This window comes from Cyprinodon variegatus, unplaced genomic scaffold, assembly GCF_000732505.1.
Source record: "Cyprinodon variegatus isolate N-32 unplaced genomic scaffold, C_variegatus-1.0 Scaffold64, whole genome shotgun sequence".
NCBI classification, from domain to species: Eukaryota; Metazoa; Chordata; class Actinopteri; order Cyprinodontiformes; family Cyprinodontidae; genus Cyprinodon; species Cyprinodon variegatus.
In genome coordinates this window covers 775,364-787,633 of record NW_015150517.1, presented here as the reverse complement: position 1 = coordinate 787,633, position 12,270 = coordinate 775,364, and the positions used below count along the sequence as shown (strand labels likewise).

Here is a 12,270-nt window from a genome sequence, read left to right as displayed (position 1 = left end):
GCCCAGTTAGATCGGTAAACATATAGGGATTGTAAAAATAATTTGCATTTACGATCGATATGCTGTATCCAGAACTCAACCTGGTTTAAATGAAGGAACCTTTTGCTCTGAATATGAATTGATTAATCAAGAAAGTAAACAACAGATTAATGAATTTGCAAAATAACCGTTAGTTGCAGCCCTAGTAACAAAGAAGGGAAACTAAAGTTAGAGAAATAAGATCTCTCTTTACTTTTTGATTTTCAACAGGAAAAAAAAGCAAAAAAGAAACTGGCTGAAGTTTTTTGGAGCAGTTGAAGGCGTTTTATTACATTGTTTAGGCTTCCTCCATGTAAATCTAAAGGCTTGGATTAGAAAATGCATAGATTTTTTTTCTTACTTTTGGAATATTCTGCACGTAAAAGGAAGGGATTATAGAAACCTGTTTGATATAGGATTTAAATCACCAGCTCTGATCACCAATAACATCAAGGTTTTTTACTTTTTTTCATCTGAGGCCATTTTGATTTCATCCAGATGAAATGAGTGCTTAAAAGCTTAATGTGCATGACTCTGGTTGAAGGACAATCACCTGCATCTTTTCTGAATTCAAAAGCTGAAAATTTAAAGTCATTCAGGTTATGAATTATTACTGAATTATCACTTACTTATGAACAAATATAGCCAAGCATTATCAGTGGAAATGAATCCCCTGCAGTCTGACAATTTTACTAATTGGAAGCATATTTAATAATTTATAGTTAAAACAACTGGGCCTAGAACTGACCACCTTTTCACTACACAAACAATCATGTAGCTTAAATAATAGTTGTCAAAAACAACAAAAGAATGTTGATATTTCCTTGGACGAATTTAAGTTTAAATCAGCCTGGTCCCTTAATTCCTATAGCATCTAAAGGACTATTATTATTGACTGTATCAAATGAACAATTAAGATTTAATATGACAAAACAGNATCTAAAGGACTATTATTATTGACTGTATCAAATGAACAATTAAGATTTAATATGACAAAACAGAGACAGGTTCATTAGCTTAGACTCTGAGAATATTACTGGGGAATTTCACCACTGTTTTTTTAGTGCAAAGAGGAGCTTTAAAACCTGACTTGATCCCTTCAAAGAGGTAACTTCAGTGTAAGCACTCACACATTTAATAAGCACCTTCTTTTAAGAATTTTGAATAAGTACGATTAAATACAGCACCATTTTAATAACTCAGAAAGCTCAAGTAAATGAAAACAGCCCGAACAGAGGCCGTTTCTCTATATTTGTACTTGTGCTTTCTCATGTAATCGTGTACTCGTGAAACGTCATCAGCCTCAGCCCTAGTACTGTACCAATTCACAAGAACAGCAGACGAGAACGGACAAAGTCCCCAGATGTTGTTCTTGTCTCTCCCTATTTACTGAGTATGACTTGCAGACTTGTCCGTTATTGAGATTTACAGCTGTCCTATCAAGCACCACGGCAGCAGCAGCTTTCAGGTTTGCGCTCAAAGAGCTCAGAGTATTAAGTTAAAAGTTCTCTTTTCTCTTGCCGTGGTTCAATAAAAGTACATTTTAAGATCATTTAAGCCAGGAAAATTATACTTCTAAGCATCACTATATGGCCCATGTACTGATTTAATGCATTATAAAAAAAAAAAATCAGAAGTTGAAAGGACCGCGGCAACCAACAGACCTCCGAGGGTAACAGCAGCCAGGTGTAATCCTAGCCCGTCTGCAGCAGCCCTCTCTCAGCATAGCCGTGTGTGAAGGACCCCTGGATCTGATGGCAAGTTTTTTTGTTTGATTTGGCAAAATGGTGATTTGATTTGTGTTTTTTCTGACTGTGTTCACCATTATTTCCCCCATGATTGAAAAAAGTAAGAATTTATTATTATCTAGAAACTATTAATAACAGGAGGTGAAATTCTCTGTTTATTCAAATATCTCTGCAAAAGGAGGGTGAATCTGACCTGACTGATAAACCACTTGCTGTACAATAAACAGACTACTACAAGTTAATACGATGATGTCTTTATTTCTAATAATCCAGGATTACAGAAATCTAACATCTATGCAAACAGTACACACTACTAGAAAATAAAACATGAGGTAGACTAAAATAATAATTTCAAAGAGTGGAAAAAGGGTCTAAGAGTCCATTTAGATGACTTATAAAGACTGTGCAAGGGAAGCCAAATGTTAAAACATTTATTAAATTCCGTTCAAAGCACCAGATATAACAAGCAATAATAGATACAATTAAAACAATGTGAATTCATTCAATTCAGTTCAGTTTAATAATATTGCACCAATTTACAACACATATCATCTCAAGGCACTTTAGAGATCACCAGATCATACAGTCAAATTGATTCAAAGTATTCTATCTAAGGAAAAACAGTTGATTGCATTGACTTGAAGGCAATCCCTCACACTAAGCATGTTTGTAGCAACAGTGGAGAGGAAAAACTCCCTTTTAACAGGAAGAAACCTCCAGCAGAACCAGGCTGTAAAAGGCGGCCTGGTCCAGGAAACTCACAGCCAGGCAGAAGAGCTCCGAGCCAGCATCCAGTCAGTCAGAGAAACAGGACTACACTGAAAAACAGACTGATCTCTAACATTTGTAAACAAAGGTGTTAATGATAGCAGCACAGCTGATATTTCTCTCCAGGATGGTGTCACAGCCAAACAGGAACAGAAGAGGTGAAGCTGCTATGAGAAAAAGCAGAGAGAGTAGAACGTTAGAGATTGAACTAATAGATTCTGCAGAGTGGGAGATTAGGGATAGAATGAAGCAGAATAATGAAAAAGGGGTCCCTGTGTCCCATTCAGCCTGTAATGGTAAAGGTTTACAAATGTATTAACAATATAGCATTGTAGCACCACAGCAAACCTACATTCAACTAACCTAGTAAATAAAGGGGGACGGGTGCTTTAATCCACAGTCAACAAAGGAGGATCAAGATGGCGGGCCCCCTACCATTCAGTCAAGGGAGGTGGAGCAAGAGGCTGGAAAAATACTGGGGTGTTGGACCACCAAATGGTGGACTTGATAAAGTGACTAAAGGGGGGGAGGGTTGGATATCAATGGAGGTATATCTTTACTTATGAACTCACGAAATGGCTGCTCCTATCATGTGAAGAGAGAAGGGGGTTACAGATCTCCAGACAATAGACCTTAAGACTCCGAAAAATGACCGCCCCTGCAATGTAACTGCCCAATGGTTTAAAGGGTCTACAATCCTGTTGAATGACCCAGAGGTGTGGTGAGTCCAGTTTTTGTTTCATAACTAAAAGGAAGACGATGTTATCTTTTCGGCCCAATGGGGAAGAGAAGTAACTATCTGGTCCACCTGGGGGGCTGTGTACGGGGAAGTGATTCTGGAACAAGATAGTAGTGTGTACCCCATTGGCAAGTGATATCTGCAAACCCTTCTAAAGGTTGGAGCTATAAACTGTAAAGTGCACAAAGGCTAAATACTGTAATTTATTTACCAACTTCCAAGTGCGGTTGTATGAGAACACAAGGCTATCGTGAACTGGAGAGACAATTCAGTAGGGTTGTATCGTGGCTGCTAATACAACTGACCCGTTTGATGAAAAAGGATGTGGCTTCAGGAAGAAGACAGCTAGCAGGTCAATGTATTCCGTTTGCCCAGCCAGGTGGATCTCACAGGGTCCCTATCTGAGGTAATACCCAATAGGTTCGGAGATCCAAGAACCCAGGTTGGTAAGATGTGCCACAGCTCCATAGGGGCGAGAGGAGGGAGGAGCTGAGCATAGATGTGACAACGACAATCCTCAGTTACTCTACTACACCAATCTCAGGACAAAGGAAACCAAAAACTCAAGATGAAAGAAACACATAGAAACACTCACAACCAGTCACACCACATTCATTCACAACATGAAACCAGGGCTCTTTTATAAACCCTTTTTAAATTGAATTGAAAATTTGGAGGCTTAAGTTAAATTCAACCTTTTTCATTAACTGTTCAGTTTTTTGTGCTTCTGGGTAACCCCTTTACTTTTTACGCTGAAGATGTGTTTGAAACCAGATACTTCTGGATATCTGTCAGTAGCTGTTGTAGCAAGAACAAGTTTTAATGTAGAAAGATCCAGACATCCATCTGAATGCAATTTGTTAAAGTAATGCTCCTTCAGGTCCCTTTCAGATGGTTTTAGTTTTAAAGATCAGCAATTATTTACAACCTTTTCTAAAAAAAAAATTAAAAAAAGGGAAGCAGAATAGAGGTAATATTCCCAAACGGAGCTCTCCCCCCCTTTTTTGGCCTCATTTAAGGAAAAAGTAGACACAAAAGCTTGCAGTAACAGATAATGAGAGGAGATATGTGTCCAAAGATTGAAACAATCCTCCTACACTGCAAAAATAGAAATCTCAATAAGTTATTTTTTTCTTAAAATAAGTGCATTTTTCCTTGAATTGAGGAGGTAAGTGAGACACTTTGCCAATGCAACAAGACGATGTCCTTTTAAAATAAGAAAAACAATGTTACTCTCTTATTTCAAGTGCATATTATCTAACTATCTTATTTTAAGAGTAAAAATACTCATGCCATTGGCAGATCATTTTATTTACCTGCTCAAATTAAGGGTAAATATACTTCATTTAAGATTTTTGTTACTTATTTCTGGATCGTTTTTGCAGTGTATAGGAGGAGAGACTCTGTTTAAGTAAACAGTCTGCTATTTGTCTGTTATAAACCAAAAATTGTTTTTTAAGCCCAAGCAGTGTTAACTGTTCACTGTGCAATCTGTCATATCCTGTGCCAGTAGGTCCAAATTAGGATAAAAATAAACATTTTTGCTAGTAAAAAAATGATTGAACTTTTATATAGCTGTAATTATAAAAAATATTACACCACAATAATGCAACCTGTTCACCATGGTTTAAGAACATGTGTACAATTGGATTGTTTACTGGTAGGAACAAGAAAAAAGAGAATGCAATGCATAGGTATTAAATTATTTTATAAATTGTGGGATTGTTAAAGTCACGTTCCTCACCCTATAGAGAAAAGTTGAACAGCAACTTTGCCCCAACATTACAGAGAGATAATTTTAGAAAGTGAAAATGCAGCAAGCAGAACTTATTGTCAAAGGGATGAAAGGTAAAGTTAGAAACATCAGAAAATCAGCTCAAACTCAAACTTGGATTTTTTTTCAGAAGGTGCAGTATCTAGAAATGGTCTAAGGCAGGGATTTTCAAACAGGGGTACTCATACCCCTAGTGGCCAGCGAAAGCATTAGAAGGAGTACATGAAACTAATTTCATTTCTTAGGCGGTAAAATAAAAGAGGGCTGGGATCTGTTTTGCTTTTTGATGACCCAACGGAAAAATTATAAAAAGCTTTTATCAAACAAAAAGCAAGTTTTTTTATATGTTTGAATACACCTTCAGCTTTGACACACATCAAAAACAAGACCACTCCAACTGAATGTAGAGAAAAGCCTGGGATCAGCTGTTTTTCACACTGAGCTATCGAGCTCATCAAAGCATCTCAGGGGTCTTGATCAGTTTGTCAGTTGGACTATAACTTTAGTTCTGTATTTTTGTTTCTAATTCATCAAGTTTGATGAGAGGAGCTCCAGCTTTATAAATGCAGGGTTAAAATACAATTTTATTTAGTATATATTTCAATTCCTTACTAACTTCCAGGCAATATATTTATGTTTTTTTTTTTTTTTGAGATGGAAAGCATATTATGCCAAAGCATTAAATGCTAAAATCAAAAGATTAAGTAAAATAGTTTTTTTTTTTTTTTTTTTTTTTTTTTTTTATCAGTTATTTTACGTTCAATCATCAATACTTTTACTGAGGGGGGGACTCATGGTAAGACAAAATGTCCAAAGGGGTACACAAGTCAAAAAAGGCTGGGAAACACTGGTCTAAGGTGTTGTGATCTCTTTTGAAGCAGTCAGCAAAGTCTTTAAAAGTAACTAAGAACAAAAAAAGCATAACAGGTTAACTAACTATAATTAATTTTCAGCAATTTCAAAAATATATGTACCAGCGGACATAATCATATATATATAAAGAAATTACATTCGGTGTGTAAAGAAAAAACTGCTGGAAGCGCCAAAAATTTTATTATAAAGGATATTTTTGAAACAGCCAAACAAACAGTAACCACAGTGAGTGATAGTGATTTAATCTCAAAAGACACTTTATGATTCAGGAAATCAAAGTCTTAAGTAAAACATTATCAATGAAGCTCATATCTTTTAAAATTAAAGCAAGATTTGCTAAATGGTCTAATCAAAACGGCGCCGTGCAGCCTTGTCCTCAAACAACCGCTTGAATAGCTGCTCTTCTGCTTGCTGCTCTGCAAGGTTCTCTTTCCCATCGATGAGCCTAACCAAGATAAAGAAGGTTCAATGTGCCATGATAATTCACTATAAACATATAAAGATGGTGGTCACATTTCAAAATCCCTAATAAGTGTGATAAAATTAATTATTTTTTGTAAAATGTCCATGATTACACAAAGAGCAGAAAATACAGTACTCACTTCTTTATACCATGAACTGCATGAGTGATTCCATGAATGAGCAGCCCAAAAAATCCCTCTCCAGGTTGAGCCATCATAACAACCATGGACAATACAAGAAACATCCAGGCACACTTCATCTTAGGAGAAAAAAGACAAAAATGGAAAACCTTTTCGTTGCAGTTCAAGACCTTTTAAAGTTTACCGATTACATTGATTCAGTAGTGTGAACTTACTTCAATTAAACAGTTGAATTTCAAACCTAAAATGTTGTATACTTGTTATCATTTTTATCACTAAAGTGCATTTTAAGTCTTTTAGTTTTGGATTTTGATCATTAAAGCTGTAGATGTCTGAATCAGAAGGCCTTTTCCCGCTTACATAAAAAAATAACTCCAGTCAGAAATGAATAATCAAAAAAAGAAATCCAGAGGCCTTCTAATACCATACTATAGACTACAGTAATTTGGTAAAACATTATCAGGGATATTTATTTTCAGTTATTACTTGGAGATAAATTTGACAAAGATTTAAAGTTCTTACCTTTAAACTGTATTACAGTCTGTCTTTTTGTAATAGAGATTTAAGTAGCAGGGCTATGAAGAGATCTGAGTGCCAGTAGTCGTGCACATCTTATATATCGGCCACAATAGTTGAGATTCGTGATTGTGCAACATTTTTACATATTACATAACTGGTCATTAGTAGAATCTCACAAGCAGGTCAGATAATTCCTCATCATTTGGCTAACAAAACATCCCCTCCCATGAGTTCAGTTTTTCAGTTTTATGATAGTATATCGAAAATAGTATACATATATATATATATATATATATATAAATGGTTACCTGTATTAACTTTAAAACAAATTATTCCAGAGGTCTTGCAAAATGTCATGGTGACAGTAAAATGGACTGATTTGTTTGCACCCATTTTGGAATGCATTGCAATTAAAATCTATAATGTTTTTGTTTTATTTTGCCCTGTATGTTGTAGCTGCTGTGTTTATGTTGTGTATTGAATAAATGACCTGCAAATGCATGCCTCATTGCGTTAATAGCTTATTTGCTGTGTTATTAGTTCCCCAAAACAGGGTGCGGGTGAAATCTAAATATAGACCAAAAACTCACCAAGTCGTTACTTGAAATCTTTAGAATTGAGCTCAGTAATTTAAAATGTGTGTGTGTGTTTATTTTATAGGTTCTAATGTACTTTTTGAGGTCCTAAAAATGTTTTCTTTTTTATTGGGTTTGGTCAAAATAAAACAAGATTGAGGCATCTAAGCACTCTTTCTTTTTTTGTGGGTCGCAGGTTAGTTGTTAATCTGAGATAACTTGTGAATATGATGTGAAACACGACATCGAGGCACGAATCCCTGTGGAATTTACAGTATAACTAAATTACAGTATGCCTCTCTAATCTAATGTAGGACTTTAAATATCATTAACATCATGGATGCTTTCTAATAGAAGAAGTTTATGTAGTAAAAGCTTTTTTTCACTCACTTTCGACATCTCTGTTGCTGCTGCTTTAACTGTCAATTACTCTAAAATATATATTTTTTAATTAACCTTCCCAAGTTTTACATGTGGTAAAATTTTCAAGAAGTGCACAGTGTTTATGTTAACAATTTTTGCTCTTACTCTACAGGATTTTGCCTAATAATTCTGCTTTTTATAAACTTTAAAAACATTTTATAGTAAATACCTGTCTTTTGCTTCTGTTGGACCAAAATTTCCCCCAGGACAGATATTGCCCCATCACTGGGTTACGAAAAAATATATTATGATTTTTTGCTATTTACCAAAATGATCAAAGCTCTGATTTGACAGTTTTCAACAGAAGCAGTTTTTATGCTATCTTGACATTGTATAAAACACAGAAATGTTTAATTTTTGGACTTGCTTGTAGGACTATACTTTCTAAATGTTTTCTAAGAAAGATTAACATATTCTTTATTTTTGTGTGAGATTGAAGGTATGAATGGAAATACACAGTTTTTCTTTTTTGTTTAATTTTTTGAAGATTCAGAAAGAAAAATGGTTAGCAGGCATTGTGTGTAAAGCTCTGAAATTTATTTTGGAACTTTCTATTTCACATTAGGCAGGAAAAACTGCATTGGGGTCAATATAAAGTTCTTTATTTTGAAGACAACTACATAGTTAAATATATTTTTCCAAGGGGGGCTTAGTCAATATATACTATCTTATAGAGAAAGAAAAGCTTGAAGTTTTTTTTAAGCTCTGGACAAATATAATCACAATGTTTTTGGTCAAACGTTATAAAGTTTTTCCAAGTACTGCTGCTCCTCATACTGAGGCTTCTTTTGGCCCACTTGTTACTGTTTTGCCTTTTTCACTGCATGTTCTTAATAGGGAAACGGCTGATACAGAACAATCTACTGCAGAGGAGTAGTTCTCAGCAATAACTATAAATAAATTACTTTATTTTTGTAATTAAATCTAGTGATTTTAAGACTGTTTCAAATGTCAAACAATTTTACTTTATTTCCAAATATTTCTTTTTGGGGGTCTAAACCCTGTCCTTGAAAGTTAAACAATGTTTTATCCTCTCTGACGGCTAATACTCACGTACCCATATGTAAAAACTTAGATAAAAAGAAGGGAAAAAGCTGTCTTGTGTTTAGCCATCCCAACTCAATCAATTACCCAACATTTTGGAATAGTTTTTTACTTGTTCCATGGTGCATTCATCTTGTTGCAATTAAATCATGGAAATTGAAAGACCCATTTTCTGCAGGAAGGGATGTTGGATTAATTTAAGTAACTATCAGCAGTCTGACATGGTTACAGCACGCTCAACTTTAAAATAACTCAACATTTTGTTCAGCTTTAAAGGTCATCACCCTTTTGAAATCTACAAATAAAGATTTCCTTACTTGCATGTAAATTAGTCCTTAGCTTTGCACTGATTCAGGATTAAATGGCTGTTTTGCATAGACATAATGGTGCTTTGTGTTGCAGAAAGTTGTGGGTACCAGCAGCTCTGTAGCTTTATGTATGAACAGAACTAGCAATATTTTATCAGTATGTGACATTTAGTAATATTGCATAAACAGGTTAACGGTAAATGTTGGTCATATTTTTTTATCATTGTTCTCATTGCCTTTGATTGTTATGTTAAAGGAAAAGAGGAGCAATTAGGCATGATTTTTTAATGTAATCTAATCAAAATCCATGCAAAAAACATTTTGCTTAATTTTTTTTTTTTGCCTTTTAGCCAATAAACAGCTTTTTTTATTAGCTGTTAAGTTTTTAACTTAGACATTCGTTCCAAGTTTCATTTTTGTTAGATTGTGAGCAGAAAAGATTTTTCACAAGTGTTTCTGGCAGCAGATAAAATTTCTACACAATAACATTGTTAACATCATCATCACTCTTTGATTACTTCAGCTTTTTAATTACCATTTCAAAACAAAAAACATATAAAGAAAGAATGTAATCTGTTCCAGTTAAACATGTTTCATATAAAACAGTTTGAATTGTATAGATTTAAATGGTCTACATTTTAATTAGAAGTGTTAAAACAGAATAGAATTTTATTATGAGGAACCGTCAGTTTATTTTAAATAAATCTTATTTCCCTTTAACCTGGTCATCTGTTTAAGAGATATATGAGTCAAAACTGTTTACTAAGTAATATCAAGCCCATTTATAGACCTTATTATTTATTTGATCAGAATTAATTACCAAAAAACCTTTAGTAAACAAACTCACAATGCATATATTTTTGATGAAGACTTGCCCTCGTTCAGACTTTATTTTGAAGAGGACATTCACCCTGCTGGGTTTCATATCAGCCCTTTGCTACTGAGACTTAATGTTACTCCAGCTGCTGCCGTCCTATTGCTCATCCAGTTGTTGCTGGTCTTTCTGCTGGTCCTCTTGCTAATCTTCCAGCTCATCCTCCTGAACCTTTTGCTCATCCTCTTGATCTTCGTCATCCTGCTTTTGCTGCTGCTTCTCTTCTTGGTCATTCTGATGATCCAGATGCTGATCATATGCTTCAGCCATTGCACGTTTCCTTTTATCGCTTAAGACACTGAAAGAAAAGCTGTAGATCAGCACAAACTGCGTGATTCTGCTAATAATCACCTATTAAGTAATCCAGTTTTTTTTAATGAAGGTTGTATTGTAATTGGTGTGGTTTTCTTGTATTCTGAAACGTTAAAGATCATAGCAATTCCCCTTCTTACCTGGCTCCTTAATGGAATCATAGAATATGCTATCTCCAGGTTGAGCTATCATAAACACCACATAAAACACGAGAAAAATCCCAACAAACTTCATGCTGATAGGAAGAAAGACAAAAAATAATTTACCGTAGTGACATACATGCTCATACCGGAGGTTTCATTTTAATCATTTTAGCAGCTTTAAACAGAACCTTTAACCAGTCTGTTAAAACCCCTGATTCTAGTAATTGCTCCGGTTCTTTAAGTCAGCGCTGTGGGAAATTTTTATTAACTCATTTATTTAAAGTGCAGACTCACAATGAGACACCTAAAACATGTTGAGTAGGGGTCCCTAAAGGGTAAGGAAGGGAACCACTAATCTTAAGCAGTAGATAAACTGAAAAGTCTGTAATGCATTTTGGTGCTAAGCCATTCAGTGATTTATAGACTAGCAGAAGTTTTCAAAGTCTATTCTCTGAAATACAAGAACCAAAATGATGTTGAAACATTTGTCCTTCAATCCTGGAGATATTACTCATGTGATAAAGGGCTGCTCCTCTAACTTTTAGTGAGGATGACAGCAGCAGAGTTTTGGATGAACTGCAAATTTCTAGACCTATGAAGACACCACTGGATGGTGGATTCATATTTTAACCAGAAAATGTATGTATTAAACTGTGCAAACACACATATCTAACTATATATATTTTCAGTTTATTTATTAACACAGCAAACACATTCACGCGCAAAGTTGCAAATGAAAGTTTTACATGAGCTGAAACCCCTGAAACAAATTTTTATTTTTTATTTTTGTGGTGAATCACTACAGGTCAAGTGATATGATTTTTCAACATGATGCAGCCTTATCTTAAGAAACACAGAAAATATCTGGTTAGCATGCATTCCTGAGTAAACACAGAAGACATTTTGCTATTGGACATAAATACAGTAATATTCTACACACAGGGTGCAAACAATTAATTCACCTCGAAAAAATAATCCAACAAAACCCTCATGTCAAAGGTTTGTTTTGAACAAAAACATGCTGCAGAGGAAGGTATCTTCTGCTTTTGGTTTAGATAAGTAGGGAGGACCACCACCCAAACAACGTGGCAGTATTTAATGCACTCCATAGTCCATGCTTGTATCTCTATGGTTATAATTATCTGGATTTTCATCAGAACAATACATTGGACTGAAGTTACATAACTTATTGTGAGGGACTGAGCCAAAAAAAGAATTAAAATCAGAGAAGCTCACAAGAAGCTTATAACTCACAAGAAAGCTATTAGTTCAAAGTAAACCATACAAGAAAAATGGGGCAAAATTAGTCAACTATATGTGTGCATCCAAATAGCTAACCAATGCCAATTCATAAGTAAAATATAATCAAAAAAGATTATGGCAAACAAATATAAAGTGCTAAATTTAAATAAAAATAATTACCAGAACATTTATGCTGCGTTCACACCGGGGGCAGCTGGCGCGACAGAAGCAGCGAGTTTACATGCAAAGTCAACGGTTGACGCGCGTCAAGGCGCAGCAAAAAGTCCCGCGGCGCGTTTCGAGCAGCA

General features: G+C 34.9%; 1 protein-coding gene and 1 long non-coding RNA gene across 2 annotated transcripts in view; one reads left to right on the top strand and one right to left on the bottom strand.

Annotated features, from left to right (window-relative positions):
- LOC107082854 (exostosin-1-like) overlaps positions 1-12,270 on the top strand; it is a 328,874-nt gene that overhangs the window by 197,286 nt on the left and 119,318 nt on the right. The window lies entirely within an intron of this gene.
- LOC107082858 lies at positions 6,082-7,181 on the bottom strand. Its single transcript, XR_001481156.1, has 3 exons — positions 7,045-7,181; positions 6,523-6,641; positions 6,082-6,365 (listed from the first exon to the last, which is right to left on the bottom strand). It is a non-coding gene; the product is annotated as an uncharacterized LOC107082858 (long non-coding RNA).